The following is a 20183-nucleotide window of genomic DNA, read 5'->3' as shown; positions in this document are numbered from 1 at the left end:
TAGAATATAGCAGAAATGATGATATGTCACTTTCTAGATTAGGTTCTAAATCGCACCTGGGATTCTCTCACCATCTCCCTAGGGAAGTTGGCTGCCATGCATGAAGGGCAGTTGGCAGCTCTGGGAGAGCGGCAAAGCGGAGAGGAATGAAGATTTCCAGCCAGTGAAGGAGTGAGATCTCCAGCTGACAGCTGTGTGAACCAGCCTTCTTAGCAGCAGACTCACAAGGCTTCAGAAGATGCAGTCCCGCCTACATCTTGACTGCAACTCATGAGGGCCTCTAGTCAGAACCAGCCAGCTAGACTGCACCCAAATTCCTGACCTATAAATGTGACATAATTAATGATTGTTGTTTCAAGACATGAAGTTGAGGTAATTTGCAATACAGCAATAGATAAATTATATATCACTTTTCTCCTAGGCCCAACACATCATATCACAGCACAGCTACCCGATTAAGTAAAATGCAGAGAATAGGTGTGTTTCATTACTCATTGTTTCTTTTCCTCAAATATAAGCACATCAGATCTTCTATGTACCCCACTCAGGGTTCTCTTTAATCCCTGTTCCCCATCCCTAAAGCCCTGAAACTGATCTGATTATATTGTAACATATTATTGATGTATTCATCCAGAGCACATACAGAAATATAGTTATGTATGATTTGATATATAAAGGAAAAAAATCCTCAAATCTTCTCAATACTTGGAAATTAAGATCACTTCCCTAAAGGGTGGAATGGAAAGATACCATGCTTATTAATGCCTAGTCTTGGGCATGGTTCTCACATTCCATTGGCCAAGTCACACAGTCAAATTCATCATGGTCGGGGAGAGGGGTTGATAAATAAACCCCAGTAACTGAATTCATATTCCAAAATCTTGGTGGAAAGGGAATGGAAAATTCTAAACATTATTGTATTTCTCATCACCTTTCTCAACATGCTCTCTCTCTCTCCATTTTCTTTATCCCTCAGATTAATGCTTTTAATAACTGCCTTAAGATATGCTCATCATTTTTTCTGCATAATCTATTTGATATTGAATTATATTTTTCCCTGATTTAAGTAGCTTATCATTACTGGTTATCTCAAAACATAACGTGCATAAAATATTTTGTATTTCAATTATGATATTAAGTCCAATAGATATATATTAACATTTGTCTTTTCTAATTTTCTTACAGTCATTCTTTTCCTCCATAAATGAAAATAATATGTAAGTTACCTCCTTCAGGGTAACCCTCCCTGAACCTTATTAATATTTGCAACTAATTATTGGTGTAGTAGTCCAAGTCATATACTAACACAGACACAGGAGTCTGGTTTTTTGTTATATAATTGGAAAAATCTACAAATAAGCTCTATTCTCTATTTGGAAATTAAATTTACCTCCCTAAATAAAAAGTACTTCTAGGTGGTATTTTTCCCAATGAATCTAACAAAAGCCTTTCATGCTGAATTGGAAGAAACACTTAAATGTGTATGTACTGGGACATGAACTGGGGTCTTACACACATGTAAGTATCAAAGCAGAGTTCAAACCCAACATTTTAACTCTAGATTCTACCGGTAGTGTATGGTGTGTTGTCTGTCTCTCTCCCTTCTTCCTCCTCCTTTCTTTTTTTCTTCCTTTTGTTCTTTTCTCCTTCTCTCTCCTCTCTCAAAAACATTTATTGGCTACTATAGAGCCTTTTTATTTTATTTTATTTTATTTTATTTATTATTATTATTTTAGAGAGAGAGCACACATGTGCATGTGTGCAAGTGGGGGGGGTGGGGGGAAACAGATGAAAAGGGAGAGAGAATCTCAAGCAGGCTCCACGCCCAGTGTGGAGCCCGACTCAGGGCTCAATCTCATGGCCCTGAGATCATGACCTGAGCCAAAATCAAGAGTCGGACGCTTAACCTACTGAGCCATCCAGGCACCCCAGGTAGAGTCTTTTTAAATAATAACAAATGAAAAAGATATATAACAAGAGCGTATATAATCACATAAATATCTCAATATACCACAACACACTGTCATTACTATTTGAGTGTCAATTAGTTCTTCACATTAGCTCCTGTGAGATCGGGGTCCTAGGGATGATGGCAGAGGTTCTATAACGCAGATTAGATGGAGGTAAGAGACGTGGGGATAGCCCTGCACCAAAGAAGCATGTTATCCACTTTACATTTCTGCCTTGGCTTCCCAAGCGCACGTTCTCTTTCTGCAGGAAGATTATTTTATCATAGAACCGTATTTTCAAAAATACTTCTGAAAGGGTTAAATATAGCCCTTTGCCAGTGAATGATTCCTGGGAATTTTAATAAGCCCAAGCTCCTGCAATCCAACAGATAACAGTCACCGGGATTGCTGCGCACCCGGAACTGCACGGTGTCGTGTTTGCACGGCTGCGTAATGCTTGTAGAAATTGCACCTGGAGTGACCCGGCCTCACAGACGACAGATCCGCAAGGTGTTGCAGGAGCCACCACAATGCCGAAATTCTCACTGAAGCCACAACCTTTGGACTTTGGAGCCAACTGAACCGGAAGGATGACAGCTTGACTGAAGACTCGTCCGTTTCTATCAAATGGTTACCTGCGAAGACAGGCGTCCCTGAGAGATGGCGCTGAGCTGTTCTCCTTGCACCCCGGAACCTGTGCTCTGTTCAGCGTCCCCGGCGGTGTGGATCGTAGAATTGCCTTCATCATAGCACACGATACAAAGAGCCACAAATACGGTCATTCTGGTGCTCAGCAGCCCGATGCCCAGAGTAATTAACTCCACATGCCGTGGCTGAGTGCTGTGCCTGCCTTCAAGGAAGGTGATGAGGTGTCCAGCCCTGAAGGGTATGGCCGCTTGACTTCTTTATTATAAACACAATGAAAAAAGTAATAGTTTTTGCAACATAGCATCACAGCGCTCCTACTCAGGAAATGAATTTTTATGTATTGGATCTCTTATGAATTCTGTGTGATTTTTGTCCCAGGAGTCTAAGAAAAACTGCTCTTTTTGTACTACTAAGTGATGCAATGTGTAGCCTAAACAGATGGAAACAGCTTGACTTTAGCATAAGTGTTAGAATATGTAGTTTAAGTGTAGAAACCCACAAGGCACAACTAACAGAAAGTCTGTGTCATTTAAAAGGCCTATCAAGTTTACACTGACATGCGGACTGAGGCGTTCCTGCCTGAGGTTTTATTTTTTAAATAATTCGTGTATGAAATTAATAGAGAATTTTAAATGTCTATACCTGTAAAAAAGATAAAACATAAGAGGAAAAAATAGTAATTTGTACAAGATAAGTGCTTATTAAACATTAGCTATGGTTATTTTTATTATAGTAATTAAATTTTGCTTTATCTATGCAAAGAATAATTATATAGTACGCACCGTATTAGTAGATACCAGGAACTTTCCAGTAGGATATATCCTCATAAGCCTTCTTTCTACAAAATACAAGTCTTAAAATAGTTGGTGAATAATCATTTTTTTTATATTTTATTAATTTATTTGACAGAGAGAGACACAGCGAGAGAGGGAATACAAGCAGGAGGAGTGGGAGAGGGAGAAGCAGGCTTCCCGCGGAGCAGGGAGCCCGATGAGGGGCTCGATCCCAGGACCCTGGGATCATGACCTGAGCCGAAGGCAGACGCTTAACGACTGAGCCACCCAGGTGCCCCATGTGAATAATCATTTTTAACCATTCAAATTATGTCTTGCATAATGTTGTTGTCATATTTATCAATCATGCTTGTATTCAGAAGAAACACCTACAAAAGGTAACACGTGAAATCTTACATATAGTTTGTAGAATGCCATTTTTGAACAATATACCTGGTTGAAATAAATATCAGCAATACCCAAGAGGACCAAGGCACAACTGAGAAGTTGTGAGGTTCAACATTCACCCTATTGCCTTGCTGTTCTGGGTGTCTTTTCATCCTTCATCTATTCTCGTCTTTTGTTGCTCACTCCTTCACTCATTCTTTCCTCAACCCCTAGCATTAATTTAAGGATTAGGGTTACAGGGCTGCCCTCCACAGTTCACACCAACAAGAAAAGCATCTGATAATATGAACAGATTCTGAATTATTAGTTTATCATTGCTCTCCACAGCGTTATTTATATTTTAAAAGAGGATTTCGAGAAATAGGAAATGCTTAGCCCAGTGGAGTGACTCACTAATCACTATCACTAATGACAGGTCAATGAATACCCTTCCCACACTCTTCAAAAATCGCACCATCGAATCCCCTGCCATTTTACCCTGGGGGTAAGCCTGGCCCTGTACCAATGCTGCCACCTAAGTGTGAGGCAGATACATTTTAATGCAACAGTTCATTCTTTAAAGCTATTTATTCTTTTAGAGTATTATTTTTATTTTATTATTACTTTATTAAAGTATTACTTTAAATACAACTATTAGTTTGAAAGAATCAGTATTTCTTTGCAAGACCTTATCATATCACTGGAGAACACATTAAGCCAGTGAAACTCCATCTTATTTCCAAAACTTACTGAACTTGACTTACATTATCAGCTATACATTTGACATTGTGTGAGTATTCTCGTTCATAATTTAACTACGCTGTGCCATAAAAGTGGGTAAATGATGACCCCCCCAAAAAAACAATTGCTCTTTTCACTTATTTGGACATTCTATGAACAAATATTAAACCATAGATAAATTGTTCAGTTTCTCCTCTGAGACAACACTTTAGTGCAATCATAGTAATAATCCCCCAACAATTATGTATCTAGTAATGTTGATATATACTAAGGGTCCCTTTTCTCTCTTGCAGCCCGTGATCAATAGATTATTTTGATTCAGGCTCTGTGTACATTTTCCTATGGCAATAGCTTTTTCTAAGAATAAAGCAATAACCAACCAAATAACAAAAGAGTGTGAATGACAATGATTTCCAATACTGAGAATCAGGCAAACATGGGTGGTGGGAAAATAAGGCAAGAACAACATCATGGGCAGCAGAGGCTGGGAATCTACCTAACTCAGGGTCTCTTACATAAAGGGAGAGCTCAGCTAAGCCCCAAAAGTAGGCAATGGACTTTCAACAGTTTTTTTTTTTAATTTTTACCTAAAAATGGGTAAGATTTTTGTATATTCAAATGAGTGTACTAAATCAATTTTTCACAAAATCATAAATAGAACACTAAATGAGCTCTTAATGATTGTATGGTGTTTTAAAGAAATATGCTTTATTCATTCTAAATACTTGGGAATATTTTTTAATCATGATTTTTGATTATTTAGGAACTCCTCTCCTTTTATGGCCTTGGTTTATTAAAAGGTGTCTGTATCTGAACTTACACTAACCTCTTTCAAATGGTTCACAAAATAGCGTCTTTTATATGTCAATATATTCTTGTTACAAATTATATCGATGTCTTCTTTAATGACTGCCACCAGCAAAAACCTCAGAAAAGGCTACTGTATTGACACGTTTCAGGGCAACTTCTTCTCCTAGTGTGTTCTGAGGAAATAGTGTTACCTAGATTTACACATTACTTCTCATTGGCCAATATATTTTATGTTATGGATCTATATTTCATTTTACTGCTTTCCCTACAGAGAAAACCCAATCTTAAATGGTTGTCCTATAACACAGAACTAATAGTATAACTTTTTTTATTAAATTCCAGGAAAGAAAATTATGTAATTCCGCTATACTATCTGATACATATTACATATGTTTTATTTAGAATATCTTCTTAATGAATTATAAGTTTTTATTAACGATTTGCAATGCATGTGCATCTTTTCTCACAAGATAAATTATACAAAATATAAATTATATCTTATTTGGGAGTTCGCATGCTTCTACTAATATTAATATCTCATACTTTTTCATTATAGAATAAATGGACTAATGTAGTTTCTAGCTGTCTGTTATTTACTCAACTTCTAGTATATAAAAAAACATAGATTGCAAAAGTGTTTGCTGTAATCTAAGAGAAACTGGCTAAGTGTTAAAAATATCATAGTTAAAGAAGTGTTTTATTTCTGAGAAACTAATCTTATTTAGGGTTTGCTTAAATGCACAAGAACTCAAGTTTTTAAGCCAATTAGAACATGGATTTATGCAAAAATCGATCACTACATATCATAGCTTGTCTTGCATGTCCATTGTATCTGCATCCAGCATATGCTAGAGTAGCGAGAGCTGACCCCAGATTTAGTATCTTTTGCATTGAAAGTAAAAATCTTAGCTTAGTATGAAATTTTTCCCTATAAATACCTTTGGCTTGCCTTGCCATTTATGCAGCAGCAGGAGACCATTATCCAGTGACACATTCTATCCCACTGACATTATCACTCAAAGATGGTCGATTTCATTTTCAGGAAGGTCCCAGAGAGCTACAGGACAAGTTACAATCAATCACACAACCTCAGTTGCTGGGAGCATCACATCACTCTCAAAAAGAAAGAGTAAGGAAAACACAAATGTCCTAATGTATATTTAAATTTTCTATTTAGATCTTAAAGAACTGCTGGGTGGTAGCCTATCTTCACATTAACAATATCATTGTTTAAGCCATGTCACTCCCCCACCCCCACTGATTTATATAAATACCAAAATGAGTTTCAACGCTTTGCTGTGTGGTTGTAAAATACAGCCAGGCCAGGTGCTATGGGAAGGGTTGTAGTGGTTGTATACCAGGTAATATATGGGTGGCATTGAGTGGAGAGTTTTGAAGTTAGTTGAGTAAAGCTAGGTACAGATCAGCCTAAGCTTGAGGGATAGTTAGAGTTAAGTACAATGCAGGTCAGAGCAAGTGGCAGGTATCAAGGGTTAATGAAATCACCAGTAGGACCAAATAAAGCTGAAGAGCAACAGACGTGAGGGATAGAGTCAGGTCTGAAAAAGCTTCAGGTAGAGGCAAGCTGGCTTTCCAGAGAGTTTCTAAAGAAAGGATTTCCCTGGGCATCATGAGAATTTCTACATAATGAACTTCAGACTCCTGTAGTGAATCAAATCCTGTCTCCATCTCCCTTTTTAAAAAAGAAGCCATATTCCTATGTGCCAGCTCAAGTCTTTGAGGAGCCTTGACATGACCATTCTTTCCCAGAACATTTCTGTGTTGAAAGGTGAAAGCATGTCTTGTGACCTGATGCGGAATACCAATGGGCTGTCTGTTGTAGAGGCCGCTTTTAGGCAAACGCTTGAGCAACAGAATGTAGAAAGGGCCCACAGACAGGCAGGTGACCCACCTCAAAATATCTATAGGCCCTAACTAACCAGTGGGCTACTTACAACCAAGCGTAGTTACCCAAAATGGGAAAATTCCATACGTCATATGTCACCATACCTCCTCACCTTCCCCCTCTTTAAACACAGCCCCCACCCACACTGCCTCCTTGCACAGTCTCTCCTCTGCTATCCTCCCTGCTGCTCCCTTGTGGTGTATTCCATAAACTTCTATCTCCTTTGTTCTGCCTCAGGTGAATCCTTTCCCCTCCCGCACCGCCAACATACACCTGGTGGTTGCCCCACATTTGGGGACCTCCATCCCATTGGACAGACACCTCATCCATGTCATGTGATGATGGAACGAGCTGATGGCTATCCTCCTCTTCACTTCTCATTACAGAGGAGGAGGTATCAGAAGCTTATTAAATCTTCTAAAACAACTTGAGGTGCCTTGCATATTTCACCAGTGAAGAAACCAAGACTCAACAAAGTAAAAATGCTTAAGCCATGTCTAAGCTCATTAATAAGTGAGCTGATACTATATAGGCCTGGACTCTTGATGTTCAGGCCTGTGATCTTTCTACTTTATCAAATGACCTCTACATGTGGCCTATTTCACCCATTCCAGATCAGAGGCCTGGCTGTTTATGTTTTATGGAATTCAATTGTGAAAACATTTCCTGTGAAATAGTTATCTTACCCTTTGTAATGTAAACAGAAAGTCATCAATCTTGATTAGCTGAGTAAAGAAACTGAATTGTCACAAAGTCCTCCCATTTCTATCCACATAATTGTCAAAGGAGTTCAAAATATCGGAAGGTAGGTATTGCTTTCTTCCATGTTACTTTTAGGTTTGGATGAGCTCTTTACTTCTATTAAGATGCACATAATTTTAGTCCTTCTCTGAAGAGCCTCCAAAGAAACTAACAGCACTTTCCAGAGTTTGCAATGTTTACCAATAAAATCAACACAATAATATACATGTATAAAATGAATAACACAAAAATATTAAAATTCTTGGATAATTTGTCTGAACAAGAATTTGGTTTCTGAAATTTCTAGAATTCCGTTTTTTTAAAACTATAAACTATGGGAGAATGGGTTGGGTAAAAAAGTACTGGTTAGATATATGTTAAGAAAAAAAAAAGAAGAAGAAGGTAGCGGGAGGGGAAGAATGAAGCAGGGGAAATCAGAGGGGTAGACGAACCATGAGAGACGATGGACTCTGAAAAACAAAGTGAGGGTTCTAGAGGGGAGGGGGGTGGGAGGATGGGTTAGCCTGATGGTGGGTATTGAGGAGGGCACATTCTGCATGGAGCACTGGGTGTTATGCACAAACAATGAATCATGGAACACTTCATCTAAAACTAATGATGTAATGTATGGGGATTAACATAAGAATAAAAAAATATATACATATATAAAAAAAAGTACTGGTTAGGACAGAGATGTTATTATCAGATTTCCTGGTTAAAATTTTTGTTCTGCCACTTACTAGGTGTGTGCATTAAGTGACTTTTCTATACATTAATCTCTCTGTTTGTAAAATGGGACTAATTACAGAATCTAGCTGAGAGCATTGTTCTGAAAATGAAGTGAGTTAATATGTGAAAACCACTTAGATTTAGGTATTATTATTGTAGATAATTCTAATATATATTCTTGATCTATAATTTAATAATTCCATAATTATTCTAGATGGTGACTTTTCTTAGAAAATCTGAATTTTGTAACAACTAGAGGCTAATATTTACCTTTCAGAAGCAGAACACCTAATTTATTCATGATTTCTATAAAAAGAATTCATTACATTCAGTTGACCATAAATATATATAACTTTAAATCGGTGATTATTAACCACCCAGAACAGTTAGATATCTGTGTTGAATATCTGACACTCTCACCTCACTAATGCTGGTTCTCTAGGGCAGAGATATTCAGTGATGATGGGTAGGATCCAAGTCTCCTCATGAAAGCAGTATTTGGAGGTGATTCTGGTACCCATCTCTACCGAACAAATGGACATAAAACCACCAACTATAATTGAGAATCACTGCTTTATATCTCTGCAAACCCAGTTGCAAGCAGACTATGTCCAAGCTATCCCAACAATTGGCTAATTTATTAAAAAAACACAAAACTACAATAAGTGGATATAGTACTTCTTTCCTCCTTTCAAAACTGTTTGGAGTAGGTGGAGAAGGAGCCACTGACATTATCCACTTGACAGGAAACAGTGGCCTTACAATCCACATGATGATGAGATATGGCGCTGTTAAAAATCCCCAGTCAGCAAGTTGCTTTCAGCATAACTCCTCACCAGACTGGTCAATATATCTCTTACAATAACACTTCTTGATTAATATTTAATTTAATTATGCAGGTGTTCTGATCTGCCTAATACTCTACCCCATTGTCAGAAGCCTTTTCTCTATTATCTGACATACTTCTGGGCAACTAGCCAACATCAATCATCAAACAAATGTTGATAGATCATCTATCTACATGGAGCCAGCCACTACAGTAAGCACTAGAAATACAATTAGAAAAAAAAAAAAAAAGATATTGTGTCTCCCTTAAAGAACATACAGTCTTACTTGGGTGACAGGCAAATTAACAGGCAATTTACATATATTATAGTAAGCACTATGATAGGGGCATCTAGATGAAGAACCTAATTCTATAAGAGGAGAGTGGTAAGTAAATAAAAAATGCTTTATGGAGGTGTTGACATCTAACCTGGAACTAAAAGAAAGGGTAGCGGAAGTACATTCTAGAAAGAGGGGACAGTTATGCAGAATCTCTGAAGCAAAAGTAAGCATGTTATTTAGAGAACAACCAGTAATTTACTATGGCTGTAGCATAGAATATGGAGTGAAGCGTGATAGGGTATCTTTAGTGGGCAAATCTGATGGTGTAGTTAGTAGTGGAGGCGAAAGAATGAAACTCAGAAATATTAGGAAAGTAGGATTGGCAAGATATAAGGAAGGGAGAAATCAAAGGGGTCAATCAGATCTCTTGCTTGAACAACTGAATGAAAGTTGGGGTCATTACTGAGATAGGGAACTTAAGATACAGGATAGGTTTGTGGGAAAAGATTTGGCTTTTGAAATGCTGTAAGATGCTTCCAAGCTGTAGAAGAGAAGATATTGAATAGAATTAAGTATACAGGGCTAGAGCAAAAGAGAAAATTCTGGAGTGGAAATATAGATTTGGGAGTTATCAGGAGACAGTTGATAATCGGAGAGTTGGAGTAGATGAGGTAAATCCTCACAAACATGGTATTTTAAGAAATAAATAGAAGGAGAGGATCCTGTGAAAAACAGTTAAGAGACAGGAGGCAAAGAAATAAAACATTTGGAGAGTGTAGTGCTATAGCTTCAAAGGGTTAATAAGGCTTCACACAAGATGATACTAAACCATGAGAAACTATGAACTCTGAGAAACAAACTGAGGGTTCTAGAGGGGAGGGGGTGGGGGGATGGGTCAGCCTGGTGATGGGTATTAAAGAGGGCACGTATTGAATGGAGCACTAGGTGTTATACGCAAACAATGAATCATGGAACACAAATCAAAAACTAATGATGTACTGTATGGTGATTAACATAACATAATAAAATAAAATTAAAAAAAAGATGATACTAAACCATTAAATTTTGCATCAAGTTTATTGGTGATCTTAGCAATTGTAGTTTCAGTGAAATGTTGGTAAGAAGCTAGCTTATAGAATTTGAGGAGTGAATGGAAGATAAAGAAGTGAAAAGATTGAGCATATAGGAAATATTTTTAGGAACTTTGAGGGGAAGAGAAAGAGCAAGACACATTGTGTTGAGAGAAGGAGTAAAAAAAAAAGAGAGTCAAGCATGTTTAAATGCTAAACTGAAAAAATTAGAGATTAAGATGTTTCCAATAGAGGAGGAAAAAAAGAATTTTGATAGCAGCAGGTTCCTTCCAGAGGAAAAAAGAAGAGGAAAAAGGGAAGTAGAAGCTTTAACATAGGTAGAGACATCCACTTTAGACAGGAAAACAATTTTGACAAAAGGAATGGAGGCATGATGAATATACATGCATGAAAATTGGTGAGGTGAGAGGAAGCAGGCAGTCTTTTCTGATGACCCTATTTTCTTTGTGGGGTAGGAGACTATGCTATTAGCTGTGAGGAAGCAGAAGGTAGTAAACTACATTTAATGGCAGTGGAGATGATGCAGAATAGCCACTGTGGAGGCCTGAAACAAAAAGAAAGCCAATGATGGAAGAAACATGGCAGAGTGTTTGGAGCCCAGAATGTCACTGAAATGCATTGAAGGCCCAATTTCGAATGGGAAACCATGAATTTGTAATGCCTCCAATTTTCACGGTTATGTATTTTTTTTTCTCTAGGCTTATTTAGCATCCCTTGTATAACAGTTGAAAAAAATCAGACTTTTTGAACTTTCCAGAATTGTGATTTTTACCAGTTGAGTACGACACAAGGGCAAAGAATTAGCAGACATGTTCAGAACATTGTCAAGCGAGTGACTGAGTGATTGACAGTAATGTCTAGGCTTCTGAGGCAAGGAAAAGTAAACACTGAAGACTTAGAGACCCAGCTTTTAAGGAACAGATGAATTAGGGGAAAACCATGTTTTAGAAATTAAAGACTAGAAGGCTGTGATCAGAGAAGAATGTTTGAATTTGAGATTTTTGAGTTTGTGAACCTTGAACATCTTTTTAAAAATAAAGTTAGGTAATTGAATGTTGCCATTTTCGCAAATGTTTATCCTACCACACAAAAGAAAAATCTCATATTGGCAATGTTTTTAACAATATACTGATATAAACTAATAAAACAAATGATATCTAGAAGTTAAGCAAGAGATCAATACTTGACTATTATGTTGAAAGATGAGAAACTTCTTGAGGCCAAGCCAATTCTAGCAATCTCGTTTTTCAATGCCATTGACATCTTTCCTTTTAACAGGATTTTCCCAATGCCAAAAATAAAAGTATCAGGTCTCAAATTTCTTCTTTAAAAAATTGCCAAACATTTCTTTTCAGATAGGTTAATAGATAGGTAGGAGAGAGACTGGTTTAGCCACTGTTCTAATTCAGGAGAGCTCAGGTTGATTCCATTCATCTGCCCAATACAGATGTACAGATATGTGCAGTTTATCCCATCACCATGAGGTCAAGGTATAGGGACCCACTTTCATTTGAGGGATGGGTTAAAATGTGTTAAGTTGTAAAGGGAGGTATCCATGGGAAGAAATCATGTGGAGATGGAAAAAAAGAAGTTTTTATTGACAAAAAAGTAAAAATAAAAATCAATAAATACAGAAAAGGATAAAGAGGGAAATAAAAGCCACATGCGAATTCATTTTTGTATCTATTCTCTAAAAAAGAAACTAAAATATCTTATAAAACTTAATTCACATTATATACTCTGTTCTGAAACTTGCTTTTTTTAACTGAATAAATGAACAAAATATTGAACACTGATAAATATTTACCTAAATGGATCATTTTGGTGGCAGCAAAGAATCCTATAACATGGCAAACTTTTTAAAATTTTATTATTATTTTTAAACTAATTTTCTATTAAGCACATTTAGAATAATTTCCTTGTTTGACTATTATACATTTATGGGGGTTTGTACATGATAAGGATAATGCTTTAAATCAGCGGGGAAACAAATAATTATATAATACTCATTAATGGGATTACTGTATATCTATTTTCTAAATGATGATATTCCTCTTATGTATGTATCCTCTTATGTATAAATTATACATGGATCAAATATTAAAGAGTAAATTACTATAGAAATATAATAAGAAATGAGGCCTTTTTTTTTTTTTTTTTTAAATCTTGACTTAAGAAATCCTTCTGAAGCAAGTTTCAAAGTCCAAAACCCAAGAAGGAAGAGACCAGCTAGCTAGGCTATACTACCCATTATCCTTATTAAGTTACTACATCTTTGTAATGTGTTTTAATTCATTCAAAACAAATTCTTCCGCAGTAGTCTTTGTTTTCAAAAAACTTCTTGGCTCTTTGCAAATATTTATCTTCTAAATAAATTTCAGAATCATTTGGATCATCTGCTTCTCACTACCCCTAACAGAAGTCTATTGGGATTTGGTTGGCAATGCATTAAGTGTATGGATTAACTGGAGTAGAATTGTCATCTTTGCAGGATTGAAATTTATAGCCAGTGAATTGCCTTTGCCTTTGCAAATGAATGTTTTATTAAGAATCTTTTAAAGAATGTTAATATGCAAATATATAATCGATTAAAATAGTTTATTTAGGTGAAACTGAGATGAGTTTTCAGGCCCTTTGCAATAACCATAAGACCCTTAGTGGTTCTATCCCACAGGTTAGGGACCATTCCATCAGACAAGAGTCTGTTTTTTTGTTCTGTGGCTTGTACTTTATCTGAGGATGTGAGAGAAGTCTGGAATGTGTGTACCTTTGCTCAGTAACCTGGCCTTGAGGGATTTCCCTCCACTAGGGTATGGTTTAATCCAGCTACTGTCAAGTTTTTTTTTTTTTTAAAGATTTTATTTATTTATTTGACCGAGAGAGACACAGCGAGAGAGGGAACACAAGCAGGGGGAATGGGAGAGGGAGAAACAGGCTTCCCGGGGAGCAGGGAGCCTGATGCGAGGCTCGATCTCAGGACTCTGGGATCATGACCTGAGCCAAAGGCAGATGCTTAACGACTGAGCCATCCAGGCACCCCTTCTGTCAAGTTTAAAGTTAACACAAATGATACATTAAAAGATGCCTTTCCAAATCTAGGAGTTAATGATTCTATATCTACTTATGTTTCATCTATCCGTTATCTGTCAACCATTATCATCTATCATCTATCTATACTGGAGGATTTAGAAAAAAGAAAATTCAACCACTGCTTTTATAATGATATTCAATTTTATTGGCCTAAATACCTTTTCAGTAAATAAGAATTCACACCACTGCCATTTTCCGTAGCTGAAACAGTGCAGCATCAAAGCGATGCTCTGATATTTCTTTTTGCAATCTGCCTCCTTATGCAGAATGGAAACTTATGATTATTAAGTGATTTCAAGTTATGCTTTTAGGTAGTAACGTTCTAACTCATTTGTTTTCGGAATGAAATAGTTTTCTAATCAGTGTTATGAAGTTTTATGTTTTTCCATAAGTGTATTTTTTTTCATGATCGGGAAGAAAGATTAATTCAAAACTTGTTTTAACTGCTTTTCATTAAACCATAACTGAGTTTCACTGGGTTAAATTTGGTAATTTTCCAATCTAAGTGTGTTTTAGATTGGTGCCAAGACTAATTCAATTGCTTCTTTTCTAGATTCATAGGTTTCATAACAATTTCATTTTATGTTAGCTTAGGGCTTTTCTGCCTAGTGAGGATTATAGCATTTGTCACAAGCATGGCAAGATTTATTATAAGAAAAAAGAAAATAATTCCTAATTTTTACAATTGAAATGACTATATATAGAATGCTTAATAATGGCACTTAAGAGACAACAGTGTTTGTACATTCTTATGGTAATTAGCCAATTTGCTGTTGCTTTTCTTAATTGTGAAAGGTGGTTTTAGTGCAGAGTTCTGTGCTGTGATTTATAGAACATTAAGACCTTAACTTACACTGCTGCCTTCAGTGGAATTGGGACATTTTCTTCTGCACAAATGCTGTCACATCACAGAAGGCACGAAACTCATCATGCTATTTATTTATTGGAAGGTAGCTTTCACAGAATAGATATTGGAGATAGGTGGACCTATGCCTTTCCTAATGTGTCTCATTGTTTGCAAGGAAGCCTGACTGTATTGACATTATCATTCCTGTCACACTATAGGGAGAGCTTGGAATTTTAATAACTGCCCTATTCAGTGAATTATAGTCGTTTGATGTAGCAATTTGACAGTATTGTGATTAGCCGGCTAGTGGCTACCCCATCCTCTTGGTGTCTAATAAGGCTGTTCTATCCAGGCCTGTAGGCATCTTGGATGCCGTACAAAGAGGTAACTGAAATGATGAAGTGTTGTCTATTATTTATAGTCTCAATTTGCTGAACTAGCTTGTTTTGTGTTGGTTTTGAGTGAAAGGAAAGATCAGGCAACTCTAAATGGTTTCCATTTGTGTCCTCTGGGTATGGTGCTCAGTTCACTGCACCCTCTAATTTAAAAGATGGCATTACTTCTCAGATGAAAGTGATTGTGCCAGAACCTGGCTTGAGCCAGCTGCAGAACTAAATGAGGTTTTGAAAAAGCCAGTGCACGTCGCTAAATGCTTTAACGTACTACCAGGGAGTGACTTTGGCAAGGGGAGGAAAGGACTTCACTTCACAATTTCATTAATCATGTTAACTTCAACAAAAACAACGGTTACTTTTATTACTCTAGGAGAATTAGTAAAACTTGTCTTAAATCATGTTGCAAGTGATCTCTATATCAGACTCTAGTCTAGTGGTAACATGCTTTTTTTTAATTAGAAGAGACACAAGAATGTATTTTTCTTCTCTCTCTCTTTCCATCCATCTGTCCTTCTATCCATCTATTCATCCTTCCATCCATCCACCTAACCAATGTCACCTGAATGTCTGTCAGATGCCATTTACCCGTCTGAGGGATACTTAGTATTTAGTATTTAGTATGTGACAGGCAGTGTGCTTAGTGCTGGGGATATAAAGAGGAATAAAACCCTTGAGGAAGAAGTGGCTGAACTACATACCAACAGGCCACAACAAGGCAAGCTGGTGAGTGGTTTGACAGCTTTGTGGAAATCAGGCTGTAGGTGCACAGATGAAGGTCACTGGAGTCCGCCAGGGAGAGACAGTGGAATAACCAGGAAAAAGCTTCCTGGAAGGGACCGTGCTCGAGTGGGGCTTTGAAGGGCAGGCAGGTACTGCCAAGCGGAAATAGAGAAAAGTATTCCTGGAAGAGGGCAGATCTGCGCAGGTTGTGAGCAGGAAAATGGATGCAGCCCAGAAGCTCTCCTCTCTGAGACGCTAGAGGAGTGGAGGAAGCGGAAATACAACCCAGCAGGGGAAGTGCTGCCTAGAGCTCTGTGCCAGGGCTCTCTTGAATCCATTTTGTCTCAGATGTGTGACAAGAAAGCAAAAAGATATTTTTGAGATGGTCTTTTTTGTTTCCAAAGATGACTGCTTCTCAATATAAAGTTAAATAAATGTACTTTTGATTTTAATTGCAAGTGGAAAACAGACACTCCGGACGTAATGCAGTTATTTGGTAAATACTCAGTAATGACGAGGTGATCATTACTGAAATACTAATGTGATACATTCGTGGCCACTTCTGTGGTGAATCCTTTATATTCATCATTTATTTAATCCTCACAGCAATTCTATGTGGTGGGAAATAACAGATTGCCATTTTATGGATTAGGACACTGACCTTGGATAGGTTGATTAACCCACTCAGACTCACATGGCTCTGGGTTGCAGTGTTGGGCTCCATCCCAGCCCTGCCTTCATCCAGAGCCCATGTTTAACAGACATGATATGCTGCCTACATGGGACTAGGCAAAGTGCTAAATGCTAGAATTGTGAGTGATGAAATTCTGGAAGGCTACAGTAGAGAATTTGGGAGCAATCTTTCAATTTCGAGGAGTGTTCAAGAGACTTCATGAACCGTGCCTACCCATATTTGAGGCTGTTATAATACTCTGCAGTTGCCAGGTACAGATTGTGGACATGTCTACCATTGGGAGTTACTCTTAATATTTCCCTTTGTGTCCTTGGGATATTCTTCACTGTGGGACAGTGCATTCTCTGGAATCTTCTAGAGCTAAGAATCTCAGGAAAGAAAAATTAGAGTTTGGATATAGAATTAATGGACATAATCAGCATTCTTTTCTGTATTACTTATCATTGATGGTTTGATGCTAATATAGAATAGTAGAATGCATTTTTATGAGGCTACTTTGTGACTCACTTGAATGAATCCAATGACATCACACTGAGTATTGTTATTTTCTTACATTTTGGAGTGTATGTGAGAGTACTATGGCTTACAGGTCAGTGTTCATAACAGCAAAGCTGCTACCACCACATTCTTACTCCACTAATAATTTTAGCAGATAGGTGCTATTTAGTATAAAACGCAGTACTTCCCTGCCAAATATAATAGAGAAAGATTTCATGCTTTTCTAAGTTCTACAGCTATTTAAGCTTTTAGAAAAACATCAACATAACTACAGATGTGTTGCTTTTATTAAAGAAAGTCTACCAAGGCTTAAATGGTGTCATAAATTTTGTAGCTGCTTGCCTACAGAAATCATGTGCATGATTTTAAATATTATTTTTAAAAAAGCCTTCTTGGACTAGGCTTGACCATTCCCATCATATTTCTTGTCTCTATCTGCAATTTTAAATAGATATATGCCAACCTTCTCAATCCATCTTCCATTCTCTTAGCCTCTTTCTTATGTTCTATCTCTTTGTTTCTTTGTGCTGCATTTTGTATAATTTCTTTAGATCATTATTCCCATACATTGATTTTCCGATCTGTGTCTTATTTGCTTTCTAACCCTCTGCTGAATTTTTAGTTTCTCCTATGAAAATATTATCTTTGGTTCTTATTCAGATCTGTTTGGTCATTTTTATAATCTCTTGTCGTTAGTATACTTTTAATTTTTTCTCCTTTTCTTTAAATGTAACAAATGTATTTACTTTATATTTTATCTGGTAATTATCATATCTGAAAACTCATTCTGTTGTTTCTAGCTTATAGTGTCTGGTTTCTTTGTGTTCTTATTGTAATTTTTGGCTATGCAATCAGGTTCTTTGGACCGTTTCTTTCTGGGAGGAAGTGTGTGTAATCAGGTGATTCACGAGGAGCTTTTAGGGGATGCAAAATTTTATTCCTTAAAGTACATTATAAGTACTTGAGCATTCATCTTATTAGTGTATATATTACTTTGAAAACATTTAGAAAGTTAAAGTAGGTGCATTTTTCTGTCCCTCTGATTATTTGTAGAATCCTTAAGAGCTCAAAATGAGCACTTAGATCCACTAGATGTTTTGTTATTCAGAGATCCATTCAATGGCTTCCTTGAAAAGTATTTATTCACACAACAAACATTTAAGGAAAGCTTCCTGAAATAGAATGGTGACTGTATTGTTACATTTGATAACCAAATTGAGCAATTACTTATTAGATTTTTTAATGATTTGAGTTCATTCAGGTAGTAATAGAACTTAAGCAGAGGCTTACTGAGGGCAGGTGTCTCAGGTGAGCCAAAGGAATCAGTCTGCATGAAGGGTTCAATTTTGAAATTAAATACATTTTCTAAGGTAATGGTGCAGGAACCTTTCTGTGGCAAAGTGAAGTCAAGAGACAAAAGATTATTAAGGAGAATAGGTGAAGACAAAGTAGAACAGGAATGAAAAGAAGTGAAGGTAGAGGTAATGGAGGGGTTCAGAAATGAAGGTAGAGATAATGGAGGGGTTCAGAAAGGGTAGCTTGAATACTTTCCATAGCAAAACATTTTTGATAATTTTATTGGTTCTGCCATTAAAGAGACAAATCTGTTACACAAAGTATGTTTTAAAACACCATTTTAGGATTAAAAAAAAATGCTTTACACACACTATTGCCTGGAGTTGGGTGATAGAGTAACTCTGCAAAAGTGAGTTGTGTAGGATGTGATGTCTGCTTCAAGGGACCCAGAATCTAGTGATAATAAAATGTTAAGTCAGAAAGCAGTGATTAGGGTACAATAAGATCAAATACATTGTACCTTAATGTATCAGGTGTACACACACACACACACACACATGCACACATACTATTTTGTGGATTTTTTATTTAATTGTCTTTTGAGTAGGAAGCAATTGTTAGGATTTCTTAATTGTAATCCTTTATTACACATATGATAAAATAAGGAAGTTAAATTATTTCTTTCCAGTAACAACCCAAGCCATGACTCAAATTTTCAGAATCCTGACTTCATACCTACTCTACTATTTCATTCCTCTTTTAGGAAGTTGAAATCTATGGTGGTTAAATAAAAAAATAAAAAGGGATGGAGAAACAGACATTGCCTTAATATTAGATGATATATGATATTTGTGTGATCAAATCATTCACCGAGAGTAAGTCGCATCCTTCCTCAACTCATTTTGCTCCCAAATACACTCATTAATGGACTCCGAAATTTATAACATCTGCAAAGTTCTTCTCAAGCCACACTTATTGCTGTCATATCACACTTCCAGATCCAACCACTTAATCCCAGACACTAAAGTTTAAAATGAACAGAGTTTGCAAAGAGATCACAGATGAGCAGGGATTACAAAAAATGTTTGATAGACAGCATGTTCTCTTGGCCGCCACTCTCAGAGCCCATCTGTTGGAATGGCTTGGTGCCTGCTAGAGAGGTCAGACTGGGTACATGAGAGGGTCCCTACATGTGCAGCCTCCTAAATTTCATTTAATTTTGTGTCTACTGTGTGAAAAGTATTCACACTTGGTTCCATATACTGCTTCACGAAGATCAGTACAATTGAAAACATGTCAGTTGTTTGACTTATGTAAGATTTCTAAGCAGTTCTTATATCCCTGTATTATTAAGCCTTTTACTTTAATGCACTCTTTATTTCATTCCACACACAGTAGAAAGATGTAGGAGTGGGTAGAAATACAAAAATTAGTAAGACACATCCCACTGAAGAATTGAGAGTCAAAGGGTCAAGAAGAGGTAGAAGTAATCACAGTGCTATGAAAGGTATCATTCAAAGGCCTCTTACTGGTGCTCTGGGAATGCAGGTTTGGGAATCGTTACCTTTGACGTGGAAGTTCTTTGGGGTTTCACAAAGGAAGCAGCCGTTAGAAGGGTCTTGAGAGATAAGCAGAAGTTCATAAGGTTTGAGAGCTGTGAAAAGTACTTCAGTAAAAAGCAGGCCATGCAGAAATAAAAAGACCTAAGAGATAGCATGGAATATTCAGGAATTGTGGGGAATTTAGGGTGGCCAGGGAAGC

At 36.9% G+C, this 20183-nt stretch overlaps 1 pseudogene; it reads right to left on the bottom strand.

Moving 5' to 3' along the window:
* LOC110576944 overlaps window positions 1-2731 on the bottom strand; it is a 64111-nt pseudogene extending 61380 nt beyond the window's left edge.
* Window positions 2732-20183: the final 17452 nt, after the last annotated feature.

This window comes from Neomonachus schauinslandi, chromosome 14 (assembly GCF_002201575.2).
Source record: "Neomonachus schauinslandi chromosome 14, ASM220157v2, whole genome shotgun sequence".
Classification (NCBI taxonomy): Eukaryota; Metazoa; Chordata; class Mammalia; order Carnivora; family Phocidae; genus Neomonachus; species Neomonachus schauinslandi.
Note: the sequence above shows the minus strand (reverse complement) of the source record. Positions and strands in the feature narration are given on the sequence as shown.